Below are 16,558 nucleotides of genomic sequence, written 5' to 3'. Positions count from 1 at the left end.
CAAACATCTAATAATAATAATAATGTCAATACATTCAGTCCAGAAGTATTTATTGAGTTCCTGGTATGTGTTAGAAACTGCACTAGTTGCAGTGGATAGTTCCTCTTCTCTTGGTGCTTATCATCTAATAAGAAAGTCAGACATTAATCAAATAATTATACATGCTTAAAATTGCAATTGAGTGCAATAAAAGACACCAGATGGGCCACAGCCTGACAGAGGATTAGTACTCAGAATATATAAAGAACTCCTACTCATAGTAAGAGATAATCTAACAGAAGCACTGTCAAATAAACCAATGAGCAACTTAAAAATGAGGAAATGGCCAACAAACAAATGAAAGTGTGCCCAGTCTCACTTGTTAACAGGGAATTGCAAATTAAAACACTGAAAGGCCATTTCACACCCATCAGCTTGGCAAAAATTTTGAAGTCTGACGATACCAAACGTTGTCGAGGATGCCAAGCATGGGAACTCCCATATATTGCTATCAGACTGTGAATGGTACAACCACTTTGAAAAAACTTTTAGTAATGCTGAGTAAAGCTGCCAGTTCCCTTGCCTTGAATCCAGCAATTCTGCACCCAAGTGGCTACTGGAAGACTTACTTTCACACAAGGGGGATGGGTACAAAAAATACTAATCACAATATTGTTTCTAACAGAAAAAAAAAAATTAAAAATAAGTTGAATGTCCTTCAGAAGGACATTGGTAAATAAAGTATGGTGAACTCATATAATGGGACCCAAATAGGAAGTGAAAATTGCATAATCTAGAACTACGTGTATCCATGTGAACACATTTCAAGATTATACTGCTGGGTGAAAAAAGCAAGTTGCACAATTATATACTCAGTATAATGCTATTTCTTCAGAGTTTAAAAACATACCAAACAATTCTGTAAAGTGCTTACAGGCACAAATATATGTAGCAAAAATACAAAAGCATGCATAGGAATGATAAAACTCAAAGGCAGAAAGTGATTACCATAGGGGAGGGACAGAAATGAGTTCAGAAGACTAGATCTGTGAGGTTTTATGTCCTTTAAAAAAGATCTGAAGACAATAGAGCAAATGTTAAGCTTTGACAGAGACGTGGCTGGGGGAGGGGAAGGCACACAGAATAGGGATTAATTATATTATTCGCTGTAGTTTTTTGGTATGCTTTAAATTTTTTTGAATTGCACTTTGACCTATTAACGGCGAATTCCACTGAGTTGGGGGTGGGTGGGTCAGGTAAGGCTTCTCAGACGAATTGAGTCTTACTTAAGATGACAGCTGAAAATTGAGTAGCAGAGGAAGAAAGGAGCTGAAGTTGAGGGGAGGGGAGGCGAAGGGGGTGTGCACAGACCATGCAGGACCCCACAGGCCATCCTGAAGGGCCAAGCCTCTCCCCTAAATATGACAAAATCAGCAGGCGGCCCGGGGACACTTCACTCGGCCAGACAGCAGAACAGGGAGGGCGTTCTTGAAAAGGTGACTCACATGTTGAGTTCTGGAGGATGAGTAAGAGGAAGCCGGTAGGGGGAGGGGGAGAAGGGAGGGAGGGTAAAATTCCCTGGATAGGGCCTAACCGCAGCAAAGACCTGAGGACCTTCAAGAGTGTGGCCCCAGCGGGCTCCAGCCTCCGAGCCTAGCTCGGGAGGCGTGGGGTAGAAAATGGCAGACGAGGGCGTCCATGAAGACGGGGCGGCCCCAAGCCGAGAGGCATGGCCAAACAGGGGTTGCAGGTGGCTGTTCTGGCAGAGCGTGGAGGATGGATTTGAAGAAGACAGGCGTGCAGGGGAGACGTCTCCTTTCAGGGGAATGTGTCAACAGCCAAGGGGGGCGGGGCCCCGGGGAGGTCTGGATGAAGCGGGAATGAGGATGGAGTGCAGAGTGCCTGGAGAAGTGTTCAGGAGGGAAGGCGAGGCGTCGAGACGAGGGGCTGGGCGGTCGCGCCATCTCTGCGATGGACAATAAGCGGGTCAACACGCGGCGAGTGGCGGTGCGCTCGGGGCTAACCGCGTGGAGCTGTCGGGAGGGCGATAGGATGGGCGCGCCCGGGCTGCAGGCGGGGAGCCGGAGGTGGGAGGTGCCTCTTGAAAGTGGCTCTCCACCGCTGACAGCAAACGAGCTGGTCCGGACGGAGGACAGAGCGGGAAGAAACGGACGGAGTCGCTGGGGGGCGACGAGGAGTGGGATCGGGGCGGGTGGAGGGTCGAGAAGGACTGGGCGCAAAGGACCGCGCCGACGCCGCGTGGCTGCCGGGAAGTCAGCTCCCCCGGCCAGGCTGAGCGGGCCCCGGGGCCCGGAGCGGGCGTCGGCATCTCCGGCCTCCCCGCGGGGCTGCAGGCAGGCGGCGCCCCGAGCGCACCCCGCGCGAGCAGGCGCGGAACAGCGGACCCAGGCCGGGCCTTCCGGCACCTTTTCTGGCTGCCTCGGAGGGCAAGGTCCCAGCGCGGCCCGAGGCGCCTCCTGCCAGCGGCCCGACCCCCTGCCCTCCCGGCCCCCTTCAGGCTCCCCGCACGTGCAGGCCCGGCGACGTCACTGCGGCTCTGACGCGCTCTTGGAGGCCCGGGCGGAGGCGGCGCGGCGCGGGCTTCCTCCGGGAGGTCCCGGTCCCGGCAGCCCGCGGCCGCGTCCTTGGCCCTCCTCCGGGGGAACCTCGATCTTTCCAAACTCGGGAAGGCCGGCTGTCCTTCGGCTACTGATAAGGACGCGAGCTCTTGGTAAAAGATTTGAACAATGCCCGGAAAGAAATAGCTGGACCTAAGAAAGAGACTAATAATAGCCGCCAGCTAGAGCTCCACTCGTGTGCTCAGCGCCTTTAGGAACAATAATAACGACCACAACCATAGTAGCCACCATTTATTGAGCGCTTACTCTGTGCCAGGTACTGTGTTAAGCGCTTTCCAGGCAACAACCCTCGGAGGTAAGTACCATTATTATCCCTATTTTGCAGGAAACCCGGGCACAGAGAGGTTAAGTAACTTGCCCCAGGGCACACAGCTAGCTGATGTCGGTGCCAGAATTCCAACCCCGGCTGTCGGACCCCATGCCATCCTCATGTCAACCCACTAAGGACGGGATCCTTCTCTCCATCTTAAAGATGAGGAAACTAAGGCACATGGAAATTTAAGTATAATACCTTGCCCAAGGTCACCTAGCTGGAAAATGGACGAGACAGAAAGCGAACCCAGGGCTCCTTTCTGTACGCGGAACCCGCGGTCTTGGCCATAGGCGATGCCACTTCCGACAGCCCAGCAGGGTCTGGCCCTGGGTCCCAGAGGCGCAGCCCCTGCGGGGTTTGGATAGGTTCCTGCGGCCTCTGATCCCCTGGTGAATTGGGTGTTTCTGAGCATCGTCCCTGCTCAGCCCGCAGGCGTAGGATAGGGAGGCGTCTCCGGGAATCTAGTCGGGGAAGGGTCCACCGTCCTCAGTCGGGATGGAGCGGGGGCGGAGGCAGCCGGAGGGATCTGGAGTCCCGATTGCAGAACTGCGGGGCTGGGCTCTGGGCTGGGCGCCTGCCCCGCGCGGCCGGCAGAGGGCGCTGCCGCACACGCCTTGGATCTCACTGTCACCGGGACCTCGGGGCAGGCTGACGTCGGCCTGCAGACGCCCGGACTCAGAACCCCGAAGCAAGAAGCTTCCCTTCCTGGTGGCTGCCATCCCTCCGGCCCACCATTTCGGCCCTGGACCTGCTTTCCCTGACCACTTTTCCCCATCTTCTGTGCTCCTGCCCTCCTACCACCGGCCTTCAAGGCTTCCCCAGTCCCTGGACAGCGGGTTTTGTCATGTGCTGAGTGGCGCGGACACTGATTCCCATTCCATTAAAAGGCCTAGGTGTCTGCAAGTCAAATTCAGCCTTGCCTCCCCCTCTCGCCCTCTGGTGATTTAAAATAGGGATAAATCATCTACTTGGAATAAATGACTAATTTTTCTCTTCTCCAAAATACGGTGGGTATGGGGAGGGTTGGTTAAGTAGGCGCGCATAGATGAAAGGATCTATTTTCATAATAGCTACGGAGTACAGAGTGCTTCTTTTGCGCTGAGCCCTTTATGTGCTTTGACTCATTAATCCTCACTACAGCCCTAAGAGGTGTGGATGATGATTGCTGTTTGATGGATGAGGTCACAAGGCTGGTAAGTGGCAAAGCTGGGATCCTTCCCAGGAGTGTCTGACTTTAAAGCTATGTTCTCATCACCCAGAATGTACACGCTGAAACAATTGAACAGAAGAGGTAAGATGCAAATCATGAAAAACAAATCAAAATCTAAGCTGAGAGTGCATAGAAATACCACATGTCATGGGAGGCTTGACCAGCTTGAGTCCCCAATGTGGGACTCAGATGTTGAACAGAAAAACAAAACCTAAAGGTACAAGGAGAGAATAGGAATGAGGCTTTTGGCTTTAACTTGGAAGAGCATCCGGAGAGGCCCACTCACTTTCTATGTCTGGGCTCTGAGAAAATAAAGGTGGTTCTAGGAAAATCTGAAAAGTATGGGAGAAAGAAAAAAAAAATCCCTTTTGTGGTTTTTCCTTTAACCAAGCCTCATTTTGCTATTTGTGTTTTATTTTAAAATTAATGTGGCTCTCCCCACCCTTTAAATTGGCACATAAATAGCAAAAACAGAAGGAAAGCCAGCTACAAACTTAAAATGTGGTGGGTTTCTCAGGAAGGAGGTACATGACTTGAAATGGAAATGAGGATTAAATGAGATGCCTTAAACATTTCAAAAACAGACTTTCCACAAGGAATTTAGATCATAAGCCCTTAGGGTAGAAGCTTTGTCTGGGTCTGGGCTTGGTATAGTGTCTAGAATCTGTGACTGCCCAATGAATGTGTAAAACAAATCACTCTTTTAGTACATGCTTGTATCATCTGACCATCTGGGCTACCACGTTGCTTATGGTTTTATTTATTATTATTATTATTTATTTTTTGAGATGGAGTCTCACTCTTGTAGCCCAGGTTGGAGTGTAATGGCACAATCTTAACTCACTGCAACCTCTGCATCCTGGGTTCAGGCGATTCTCCTGCCTCAGCCTCTCGAGTAGGTGGGATTACAGGCGTGTGCCACCACGCCCGGCTAATTTTTGTATTTCTACTAAAGATGGGGTTTCACCATGTTGGCCAGTCTGGTCTCGAACTCCTGACCTCAGGTGATCCACCAACGTCAGCCTCCCAAAGTGCTGGGATTACAGGCATCAGCCACCACGCCCGGCCTGCTTATGGTTTTGAAGTGTGGCTTCTGGGGTGATTTTCCTGTCCTCTAGATCTCAGTCACTCCTCAGACCCCTCCCTTTGCCAGAAATTTGCTCTGGAAATTCAGTCAAGGTGAGGCAATAGGTGATGATGTCACTAGGCTTGGTGAAGTAGAGTGACTGCTCAGCTCTGGAACCACCAACTGGAGGTTTTTCCAAACGAGGAAAACCAAGTCATGGGACTTGTCACTTAATAGTTCTGACTGTATTGCCCTATGCCTTTAAACTGGAAGAATATCCCTCTTCACCCAATACCCTGGCCATCCCAGGTGGCCTCCTGCAAAATTATTGGACTTCTTTGCGCTTTCCGCAGTCTGCTTCTTCTTCCCTCCTTCTCTCAGTACCTTCACTTCACAAACATGTATTGAGAGCCCATTACGTGTAGGTGCTGGGAGGACAGCAGAGAACCTAGCATGAGCTCATGGGCTCACCCTCTCCTGTTCCCACCTCCACCTGGCTCCTTTCTTCATGGCTCCAACTTTCAGGCTTGGCACCACCATAGTAACTGACTTGCTTCTCCATGTGGGAACGACTACTCAGACACTTTTTTTTTTTTTTTTTTTTTTTTAGAAACTGAATTTCACTCTTGTTGCCCAAGCTGGAGGGCACTGGTGCCATCTCAGCTCACCACAACCTCGGCCTCCTGGGTTCATGGGATTCTCCTGCTTCAGCCTCCCGAGTAGCTGGGATTACAGGCATGCACCACCAGGCCCAGCTAATTTTGCATTTTTAGTAGAGACAGGGTTTCTTCATTTTGGTCAGGCTGGTCTCGAACTCCCGACCTTAGGTGATCCACCCACCTCCCAAGTGCTGGGATTACAGGCATGAGCCACCACGCCTGACCAGACACATCTCACATTCTATCAGCTCCGGGCAGCTTCCTGAGACCATAACTGCTGACTTTAGAACCCCACCTTGGGAGTACCCGTTTCAGGTTTGGATCCTGATAGACCTTCAGGAGCAGAACTTGGGAATGTTCTAGCTCCAGGACCTTCCAGTGCCTTCCCATCCTTTCCTAGTTGGCTTTCCTTCAGTTCATAAGAACACTGTGACAACTGAAATAATTCAGGTCATATTTATGAAACATCTATTACAATGAAAATCCCATAGTGACATAATACTCCACTGTTCACAGGAAAATGCTGGCTAAAACGAACAACAGTGACTGTCTGGCAAGGGACGCATCGAATAATGCTGATGAGTCTTCTGGGTCTTTTTTTTTTTTTTTTAAATCTTGGGATCGAGTGATTCATAATAATGAAGGGGAAGGAAGACACTAGGTCTGTTTTAGTTCTCAAAATTATTCACAGGGAATAGACTTTCATCATCAACACCCTAAAGAAGTAGAATGCTCAAGGTAAATTGCCAGTTTTTGTCTTTCTGGGAAATCCATTAATACTGAATGATCTTGGTCTTGACCCATTCCAAAAAAAAAAAAAGAGGATTGAGCCATGGGATTCAGATTTTGTCCTTGAAAATCCCTTTAAAAACTAGATTCCAAATCAGTGCTCTTATTCTTCTTGAATATCCCACCCACCTGCCTCAGCTTGTCCTATCCCTTCTAGATACAGCACTATTTTTTCTCTCTTTGAGGAAGAAAGGCCCAGAGGCCAGAAGAGTGAGGGAACGTAAGGACGACTTTTCCACCGACCTGAGTTGCTAAAGCCATTTGGACCCAGAGAACTCATTGTATATGTGTGCCACTCAATATATATGTGTGCATGAATTTGTGGTTGTGCATTTTCTGGCTAATATCCAAAGTCTTCATAACAAGGGGCCTGAGATACGACAAAAGGAAGACCTATGTGTCGAGGACGTGGGTCCACCCACCAAGAAGTTCTGGATGCCCAAAGGGGCTCCTAGCTCAGGGTCTGTGTGTCCAGCTGCTGGGGTAAAGAGATTTGGAAACCACTGAACATTTCTGCTGGGATCCTTCCAAACCCTTTTGGGAACCGGCAATAGCACTTGTCAGGGGAAATTAGTTCTGCACTTTCACAGAGTGAGAAATTCCTCAGGGGGCATTCTTGTACTTGGGAAGAGAAATCGAACCCAGCTCATTCCTTCAGGGCCCTTGCCATTAATAAAGCAGACCAAGTCCAGTTAGTTAGTCCCGCCTGGGTCAGGGCGTGGAGTGAGGACAGGAGCAAAGGCGTTCAGGGAATTTCACCTGTGGCTATGGCCCTCCTCTGACGGGTGCAAGCTTGATATTTTAGGGGATCGTGTTACCGGCATGTAAACACCGTGAGTGACAGCCAAAGCTCCAGGCGACCACAGAGGATCTCAAACCCTTCCTATCTTCCTAGAAACCCTGGCGGCCCGACCGGCTGCTCGCTGTCTGATGCAACAGTTTGCAACGCTGTTCTGGGAGTTGAGTCCTGCTGCGGGGCGCCGGGAACCGAGCCGGCGCGCATGCGCGGGCTGCGGCCCCGCCCCCAAAGGGCGGAGGGGGAGCTTTTCACCAGATGTGCGGGGGGCGGGGCCGGTCGGCCAGAGAGACCTCTGGCAGCTCGCGCCCGCGATCTGAGCTTAATTAAACTTCTCCCGAGGCGTTGGCTGACTGATTGACCCAGTGATCCAAAAAAATCAGAGAGGCCCAAATCTCCCCAAACGCGCCGGCAGAGCGAAGTTGGGAAGTTGGCTTTCGGTTTCCAGACTTGGGCCTTTGGATTCAGCGTCCCTCCCCTGCGCCCCCCGATCCGCAGCACTGTCCAGGATCCACAGCCGTCAAGCCTCGCGGGCCTGGGCCCTCACACCACACACTTTCTTAAGAAGGGAGGCATAGTGGCTACGGGGCGGGAAGGAGGCAAGGTTTTGATGCCGCCTTGGTCGTATCTCCCCTGCCTCGCTCATCTGTTTTAGGTTTTATGAGCAGGAGACGTCACCGATTATTTTCCAAAATTTTCAGCCGTTCGGGTATCGCCTTCACGGTTTGCTTCCATATCCACATTCCACCTCTATTATATATTTTAATAGACTTTTATTTTATTAACTTTTTCTTTAACTTTAAACCGTTTCCCTTTTTTAGGTAGCTTTGCCCTAAGCAATAACATTAGCAAAGCTACAGGCTGAAAATAAATTCAAAACTATTAAAATAAAAAATATATGTATATGGGCTGGTCTGAGTGCAGTGGTGTTTGCAACTAATTGATCACATCCAGTTACAGATTTCTTTCTTTCTTTTCTTTTTTCTTTCCTTCTCCACTCACACTGCTTCACTTGACCAGCCTTTAAAAAATAATATATATATATGTTTGTGTGTGTTAGCTAAATTGTCTCGTCTACCACATTTGGTGAAAAACTCTGGTAATTGCTGGGCACAATGGCTCATGTTTGTAATCCCAGCACTTTGGGAGGTCAGCCAGCCTGGGCAACATGGTAAAACCCATCTCTACTAAAAACACAAAAATTAGCTGGGCATAGTGGTACGCGCCTGTAGTCCCAACTACCGGGGAGGCGAGATGGGAGGATTGCTTAAGCCCGGGAGCTTGTGGCTGCAGTGAGCTATGATGGTGCCACTGCACTCCAGCCTAGGTGACAGTGAGACCCTGTCTCAAAAACAAGCAAACAAAAACTCTGGAGGTAATACTACCTAACATATTGAGTGATTGTCAATGTCTCAGGCATTGTTCTAAGCACTTTACACATTCTTACTCCTTATGACACCCTAGAAGGTGGATGTGGTTTACATTTTAAAGGAGAAAAACGAGGCACAGAGAGGTTAAGTAACTTGCCTAAGATCACAGAGCCAGGATGCAAACTCCACTAGCCTGTCTCCAGAGCCTACATGGCTGCCCTATCGAAGGAGGACCCACAGTTTCTCCAAATCTTACCCCTCTTTCAAGGCCAAGATCAAATATCAGGGCCTGGATGAAGGCTACCTGGGAGCTGGGCACACAGGGTACTGGCATAGGGAGGCGTGAGAATCCAGTCAGCCAGGGTTCAGGTACTGGTTTTGCCGTTACTAATTTTATGATCTGAAGCTTTTAGTTTCTTCATCTGTAAAATGAGCAGAATCATTATTTATTTATTTATTTATTTATTTATTTATTTTTGAGACGGAGTCTCACTCTGTCACCCAGGCTGGAATGCAGTGGCGCGATCTCGGCTCACTGCAAGCTCTGCCTCCCGGGTTCATGCCATTCTTCTGCCTAAGCCTCCCAAGTAGCTGGGCCTACAGGCACCCACCACCATGCCCGGCTAATTTTTTGTATTTTTAGTAGAGATGGGGTTTCACCGTGTTAGCCAGGATGGTCTCGATCTCCTGACCTCGTGATCCACCCGCCTCGGCCTCCCGAAATGCTGGGATTACAGGCGTGAGCCACCACGCCCGGCCCAGAATCATAATTTCTTCACACACCCTTGATCCAACCAACTCAGGACATCTGTCCCAGTTTAGAGTTCTCTTCTTCCTTCTAAGGCTCGGTTTGGGCCCCTCCCATTTGCTCTCCTGGCACTTGATACTTACTGGGACGGTAGCACTGAATAGCACCCTACTGTAAATACTTGCTTCCCTCACTAGACTGGAAGCTCCTTGAGCACAGAGTCTTGCCTTGGTCACTGCTGTATCTCCAGTACCCAGCCCAGTGCCTGGCACATGGTGGCCACCCGTTAAAATAGTATTGAATGAATGAGCAAAATGGGCCCTGAATAGAGGAAGGCCTTTTCTTTCCCCTCCAGATTGATGGAGCCATCCACATGGAAGGCTGAAGGACCCTCTAGCCTTCTAAGGACTCCTCCCGAGGGCACATTCTGTAACAGTGGGCAGCACTGGCATCACTACCCAAAGAGGTCAATGGGCTGACCCTGAGAGGTCCCCGCAGGGCAAGTTGAGTTAGTGACACAGAACAGGCAGAAATGCCAACAAGCATTAAGGAACTGCACTCAAGAATCTTTCTCAGCACTCATGAACTATTGGTTACTTATTGCTAAGTGCAAGGGCCTACGTTTTGCAAACTTCAGTTCATTCTCATGACAGTCATAGGAGGTAGGTCAATCAGCCTTTAAATTTAAAAAAAATTTTTTTAAAAAACACCCTTTAAAGCACCTTTTTTTAAAAAGCACCTTTGGAATCCAAAGGGTGCTTCTGGGCATTTCTTTCCACACTCCCTAGATCCACCTCCTCCCCTTTACCTGGATGGGACAAAGTTTCTCATTCCCCATGTTTTGTTTTCTTCTTTTTTTATTTTTATTATTGTTTTACTTCTGTAGGTTATTGGGGAATAGGTGGTGTTTGGTTACATCAGTAAGTTCTTTAGTGGTGATCTGTGAGATTCTGTTGCACCCATCAGCCGAGCAGTACACACTGCACTCAATTTGTAGTCTTTTATCCCTCACCCCCTTCCCACCCTTTTCCCGAGTCCCCAAAGTCCATTGTGTCATTCTTATGCCTTTGCATCCTCATAGCTTAACTCCCACTTATAAGTGAGAACATACAATGTTTGGTTTTCCATTCCTGAGTTACTTCACTTAGAATAATATCATTTTCTTCTCTAAAGTAATCCATAAATCTCTGATGTCCGTGACAATCCCTACTTTGAATCCTATCTACTGTCCTCCATTGACCATGGAAACACTTAGAAATTCCCCTTATCCACATTAAAACTACATTTCCCAGACTGCCATTCTCATCTGGAAAGAGAACAAAAAGCCTATGTCAGACCATGTGTCTTCTATTTTGGGGTTGGAAAATCTGGTCACTAACTTGGATAAAGATTGGTATGCCCATAGACGAATTCTTCTGGCCCCAGGCAGACATGAATTTCCCAGGCCTCAAAGATTGGGGGTGGGGATGGGTTATTACAGCAAACAAAACCTTCAATTAGAGGCAGAAATGAAGACTTGGTGTAAGACTTTTAGAAAATTGATGACCCCTGCCCATCTATTTTCTTTCTGCAACAGCGCTTACCACCACCACCTCTTCCCTCTCTCCATTTCCTTTCCTTTCCCCTTCTTCCAGATTCTTCTCTTAATTGTACCATCGTGCCACTCCCTTGTCCCCACCCCCACCCCCTTGCCCACACCCATTCTTTAACTGTTTAGTATAAAATCCAGCCCACCAGACTGAGGTTTTCTTCGACCCAAATGTTATTTTCAGAAGGAGCCATTGAGGTTGGGGAGTAATTGCAGTCTTGGACCTCTGCAAGCCAAGCTGAAAATAATCAGCGAGGCAGATGGGGCGGGAAAAGAGTGTGGTGCCCTTCCACCAAAGAGCGAGAGAAACCCAACAGAATGAGTCAGAGAGACGAGTGCCAAGCTGGGCCGGCTGGGCTTACTGCTGGGAGTTCAGTTAAGGGGAAACTGCCCAAGGTGTTGGGGCCTCTGACTGAGCCTGATCCAAGATGGTTCCTGGCTGCACATCACAAGTCCGTATTTCTTGTGACAGCCGCTAAGCTTCTCTTGCTCTTACTCAGTTGGGCCATAGGAGCCGGTAGGCCAAATGGGAACTCAGCCAACCAACTCAGAGTTGGTTCACCCATCTCTGCAGTGTTTCTCCACTTTGGCACTATTGACAGTCTAAGCTGGATGATTCTTTGTTGTGGGGAACTGTCCTGGGTATTGTAGGATGTTTATCAATATCCCTGGCCTCTACCTTCTCGATGCTAATAGCATACACATTTACATTCATGTCCAGTCGTGACAATCAGAAATGTCCCTGGGAAGGCAAAAATCAGCCCTTGTTGAAAACCACTAATCTAGAGTGATCCAGGCCTACACAAGAGTCACATCACCTGTCCCCATGGTGGCGCCATTACCTTGCATTCTATCCAAATGGGCCTAGATCCAAATGATTGGCCAACTCGTATTTCCAATGGCCACTGTTAGATTCCTCAAACTCAGCATGAGTGCCTACCATGTGCCAGGCACTATATTTCTTGTTGACAATGAAGCAGTGGAAAATACAGACATGGTTCCTGCCTCATGGAAATTACAGGTGTATTGGAGAAAGACGGGCATTCAATAACCACCAGTGAGAGGTGGGGAAAGAAAAAAAATGGGATGCCATGAGACCACAGGAGAGGGTTTCCGACCTTGGTGAGGGGATCAAGAAAGGCTCTTAGAGGAAATAAGGAATTAGCCAGTTGGAGATTTGGGGGTGAGGGTGTATTCTGTAGAGGAGGGACTGAGTGTTCAGATACCTTGAGTTAAGAGAGACTTTTTTTTTTTTTTGGTTGTTTTGTTTTTGTTTTGTTTTGACGGAGTTTTGCTCTTGTTGCCCAGACTGAAGTGCAGTGGTGTGATCTCGGCTCACCGCAACCTCCGCTCCCAGATTCAAGCGATTCTCCCGCCTCAGCCTCCTAAGCAGCTGGGATTACAGGCATGCACCCCCACACTGGGCTAATTTTGTATTTTTAGTAGAGACAGGTTTCTCCATGTTGGCCAGGCTGGCCTCGAACTCCCGACCTCAGGTGATCTGGCCGCCTCGGCCTCCCAAAGTGCTGGAATTACAGGCGTGAGCCACTGCGCCCGACCAAGAGACTGTTAAACATTTCAGAAACCCAAAGAAGTCTGTCTTGGACCAGGCTCAGGACAGTGGGAAGGCGTTTTCTCCTCTCACCCCCAAAACTTGCATTTCCTGTACTCCTTCTCTAGGTTTGTAGCACAGGCATGTACACTCAGGATCATATTTAACCATATTTAAACCACCACCCCCTCCATTCTCACTCAACCCCCCTTAGTCACCCAGTTACCAAGTTCTGTCATTCTCCCACCACAATCTCTCTGCAAACTGTCTCCTTGTCTCCTTTCCCACCACCAAAGCCCTGATCTGGTGCGGGCTCTTTATTACTCAGCCGAATTTGTGAAATAGCTTCCTAACGAGTCATCCTCCAGTCCCTCCCTCAGAGAAAGACACAGATCTGATCGTGTCTTCCCAGGCCTAAAACCCCTCCATGGCTTCCAGAGGCCTGTGGGACAGGCTGCTTCCTTCTCATGGCCTTCGGATGCCCTTCTTTACCTGATCCCAACGTACCCCCAGTTCTCCACTCTGAGATCATGAGCCATACCCCATAGGCCTCCATACTTTTGCCATTCTCTTTGTCTGAAATGCCCTTCCTCAACCAAACCATTGGCAAATTCCCATACCTGTTTTAAAACCCAGCCAAAATGAACTCATGATTCTCTTCCATTCCTTCTAAGAAGCCTCCTCTTAATTCTTCCCTCTGTTTTCACTGGGCTTTATATATTGTTGTGAGTTTACCAGTTGTCATGTTGACCATCGTTATCTATTTAAACCCATCTCTTCCCCCAGCATCTCAGGACCTCAAGGGCAGATAATGTAGTGGACACTGCTGGCTGGCTACCCAACATCCATTCTCCCTCTTCCATCTTCCTAAGAGAAGCTAAGGTGACACAAGGCACAGTGCAGTATTTAGAGTATGAGGTAAGCTGTTGTGACAGACCCAGAATATAGAGACTGAAGAAGCAAGCCCATGGGGCTCCATGGAAGCTGACCCTTCCCAATAATTGATTCAGGAACCTGGCCCTAACTAATCTGAGTGCAGCAGAGACCTTTCTGGTTTACTCATATGCACAAACCCCTTTTTAAATAACAGAACTGATTTTTGGTGAGCAGATGGCTGCCTCGTTAAAGACTACATTTCCCAACCTCCCTTGCTGCTCAATGTGGCCAGGAGTCTACGTGCTCCCCCAGTGAACAGTGAGCAGACATAATCGGACCACTTTTAAGCTGGGCTCTCAAAAGCACTGTGCATGTGCTTCTCTGACCCTTCTGCCCTTCTCCCTCCCTAGGAGATGATAGAAATTTGAAGCTGTCCCTTTGGACCTAGAGAGGGAAACCACATTTGAATGATGGCCAAGCCCTCCTATCAGTCTTCGACTGCTATTTTTTTTTTTTTTTTTTTCTGAACTCCTATATGAAAGAGACATACATTCTATTTTGCTTACACTTGTATGTGGGGTCTCTGTGTTACAGCTTTTCCTATGCTGTACAAAATACACGTGCCTGGCTTTCCCAAATCTTGGGAATTGGTTCCAAAATGGGTATGTGTCCTAGTTAGGGCCAATAGATGGCAGGAAGGTTTGATTTGGGTTTCTAGGAAAGAGCACACTTGTTTTTATCAGGCAGCTTCATGGACAATCTTCTCTCTTTCTCTTCCCCTAGACATTGCAGAGCCTGGAACTAGGGCAGTCCTCTTGCTACCAGCCTAAGGATGGCACCACACACAGAGGAGGGCAGAGTCAAGAGCACTGCAGGGAAACGGAATCAGTTTCTGGACTCATCAACTCGGAAGCTTACAGTGTTAGTCAGCTTGGGCTGCCATAACAAAATACCATAAACTGAGTGGATTCAACAACAGAGATTTATTTTCTCACAGTTCTGGAAGCTGAAAGTCCAAGATCAAGGCGCCATCAAAGTTGGTTTCTGGTGAGGCTTCTCTTCCTGGCTTGCAGATGGCTGCCTTCTCATTGGGACCTTACGTGGCCTCTTCTCTGTGTATGAGAAAGAGAGAGCTCTCTGGCATCTCTTCCAGATAGGACTGCTATATTTTTAAGAAAAGGGAGAGATACCAGAGAGCTCTCTGTCTTCTTATAAGAACACCAGTCCTGTTGGATTAGGACCTTACCCTTATGACTCATCTAACGTTAACGACTGCCATAAAGGGCCTGTCTCCAAATGTAGTCACAGAAAGACATTTGTTGGCTTCAACATACAAGTGTGGAGGGGACATAATTCAGTTCATAACATCACCCTACCTCTGGACCCCCAACCTCCAACTAAGTGAGCCAACAAATGTCCTTCCAATGAGGCCAGCTCGAGTTGGTTTCCTCATGTCTTACCTTACAATATTTCACTCCTCTTCCTATCCCTGCTGTTCCTAGACAGACCCCAATGCACAGAAAGTGTCAATCAATATTTGTGGAATGAATGCTCAATTGCTATTTTTCTTCTTGTACCTGCAACGACTACCTCACAGATAAGCTGTAAGCCTTGCTCTTTCCTCTGCCCTGCAAGTATGTATTATTGCTATTCCTCCTGCTATTCCCCTTTTTTTAGATGAGCAAATTCAGGCTTAGAGAGGTAAAATCACTTGTTCAAGGTTGGTAGGTGATAGAGCTGGCTTTGACCTCGGGTCTGAGAGTCCCCCCAGCCTGGGCTCTTAACTAGAGTGCTTGGTGGGAGACCTTTGGAATTTGGCGTCATCATCTGTGGTCTTATAACTGAAGCAGGCATACGGGAAGGGCATGGTGAGGCCCCAGCCCCGTAAGGTCAGTACTGATGAAGAGGAGGTTAGGACAAGAGAGAAACACAGTCACTGAAGTGAAGTGCAGGGCAGTGAAGACCACCAGGCAATCCAGGTCAAGTATGTGAAGGGAGAGGCCAGCTCTGTCGTTTAGGATCTCCTGACATCAACAAGTGGGGGTTTAGGAGAAGAGACACAGCCCCAGGTGGACTCCAGGAGGGAATGTGATCACCAGCATCGAGAGTCCACTGTCCCCTACTCAGCAGGAGCCCTGAAGCGGGTGAGGGGTGGCCACAGGAGCAGGAGGCAGCCCTGGAGAGGTCTGTGTCCTGGTCATTTGTTTGGTTTGTTGTCACATCTGTTCCTTGCCTGTGTTCTGCTCAGTATCTTGGAGGGCAAATCACATGCTCCAGACCCTCTTGCCAACTGGCTTCTGATTAGTTTTACCCAGTGAAAGGTTCTGGAGGAAGATGGAGGGCAGGGGAAGAAGAGAAGTCTGGGTATTCCTCCTGATTCCCAGATCCGGGTGGCAGCTCTGACTGTGAGTCCATCTCCTTCATGGCTCCAGCTCCCTTGGGCAGTCCAGGTCGTGGGCTCCTGAACCTCCGCCCCCTCCCTTTGTTGCTCCAGCCCTGGGAGCAACCCCACTGGTGGGGGGGGTGGGGGGTGACAGTTTCCTGCTGCTGCTCCTCTCTGGTTTGCCTCCCCACCCCCAGGTGCCTTTTCAACATTTCCAACCATTTCCCCTGCTGAACCTGGGGTCCTGGTCTCCTGTCTGGGCCCTGCCTGGTACCCCAGGCGGAAGGAGACAGTCACAATCCTCATCTCCTACCGCAGCTGTGGATCAAGGCGGTCTCACTGGGCAGAGTGGCAGGAAGCGCCTGGGCTTGAGTGTAGGCAGAAGCCCGGTCCTGCGGCCAGGCCACCAGGGTGCCCTTTCGGCGACCATGAACAGAATTCAGCAGCCTCCCAGCAGAACCTCACTGGATCCCAGACCAGGAACCCTGGCAATTGGTGCAGCTGAGTCTGTAGAATGTCTTCATTCTGTCACTCATGTTCTCCCAGCCTCGAAAGATTCCCAGCTGGGCCACTCCCTACCTGCGTGACAC

The 16,558-nt window shown here is 49.1% G+C and overlaps 1 long non-coding RNA gene across 1 annotated transcript; it reads left to right on the top strand.

Annotated features, from left to right (window-relative positions):
• The first annotated feature begins 2,491 nt into the window (after positions 1-2,491).
• LOC116477262 (uncharacterized) lies at positions 2,492-15,183 on the top strand. The gene is made up of 3 exons (XR_004250413.2): positions 2,492-2,913; positions 13,496-13,627; positions 14,369-15,183. It is a non-coding gene; the product is annotated as an uncharacterized LOC116477262 (long non-coding RNA).
• Positions 15,184-16,558: the final 1,375 nt, after the last annotated feature.

The sequence above is a fragment of the Hylobates moloch genome, unplaced genomic scaffold (genome assembly GCF_009828535.3).
Source record: "Hylobates moloch isolate HMO894 unplaced genomic scaffold, HMol_V3 SCAFFOLD_11, whole genome shotgun sequence".
Lineage (NCBI taxonomy): Eukaryota > Metazoa > Chordata > Mammalia > Primates > Hylobatidae > Hylobates > Hylobates moloch.
Note: the sequence above shows the minus strand (reverse complement) of the source record. Positions and strands in the feature narration are given on the sequence as shown.